The sequence below is a fragment of the Centruroides sculpturatus genome, unplaced genomic scaffold, assembly GCF_000671375.1.
Source record: "Centruroides sculpturatus isolate CEXI.00-Female unplaced genomic scaffold, Cexi_2.0 scaffold564, whole genome shotgun sequence".
In the NCBI taxonomy this organism is placed as follows: Eukaryota; Metazoa; Arthropoda; class Arachnida; order Scorpiones; family Buthidae; genus Centruroides; species Centruroides sculpturatus.
In genome coordinates this window covers 162,925-164,064 of record NW_019384878.1, presented here as the reverse complement: position 1 = coordinate 164,064, position 1,140 = coordinate 162,925, and positions in this window count along the sequence as shown.

Here is a 1,140-nt window from a genome sequence, read left to right as displayed (position 1 = left end):
TTACGGCATCAAGGAAAGGAAGCATTACAGAAATTTTTCATTGCTTGATTTAACATGGACCGTATGGTGAAAAACTGGAAATGGTGCAGCTGAACCAGGGTCCACAAAAAGGCTGACTTCACAATAAATGAAAAAATTAAAGTATTTGCTGGCGTCATTTATTTCGAAAATATAATTTTATTTTATGTTTTATTATTGTTTATATTTTAAATTACATATACAACAATGTTCCTTAAGCTTTATTCTGGCACGGCGCACCCAGATACTATGGACATCTGACCATCTTAATAATTTTATTATCTTAATTTGGTATAAATAAAGAATAGTTATATAATATTTATTTTTTTTATTTATATACATTACTAGGCTGGTATTGAAAAAATATTGGACTCGAAAATCCTTGAGATTTTGGCGGTCAGTAGTCACTTGTGTTGCTATTCAATTTCATTCGGCTGTACTTCGTAACTCCGAAATATCTTTTAAACAGAAAATAAGCTTTAATATTTAATACATAAAAAATTCTACTGAGATAAATTATTAAATGACATTCTGATTTAACGTTTTTTCATGTTTACAATATATATGAGAACAAACAATAAAAATCTACACTTTAGAATACTTTTTTTGAAACTCTTTCCGCCCTGGGTGCACTAAGAGGGCTTCTTTTAGCAAGCTCATAATGGGTTCGGCCAGGCCCACAATGGGGCGGCCGGGTGGTGAGGGACGGGGCCCGACTTATCCAGATGGTTACCCCTGAAAAATTCCTGGGGATTTTTTGACCCGTCTGCATGTAATCCTGGATCCTCCAGAGCGATAGGCTGTCACCCTGATTCTCGGCCATACGGATGCTCACTTTAGAATACTGTAATAATTATAGTTTGATTTTTATATTTTATTAATTAATGCTGGCGATTGAACATTTTAAAAATTCTTCAAATAAAATATTTTGTGTTAAAATTATTGTTTAATTAAAATAATTAATGTTATATTATGTATATTTAAAACTAAAGTACTCAAATATTAAATAGCATTTAATATATTCTAATTAATTTTATTAGATTTAAATAAAGTTAAGTGTGCAGAATTTGAAAAATATAAATATTATTTTTTTTTTAAATTATTATTTTTTTTTTTTTGGTT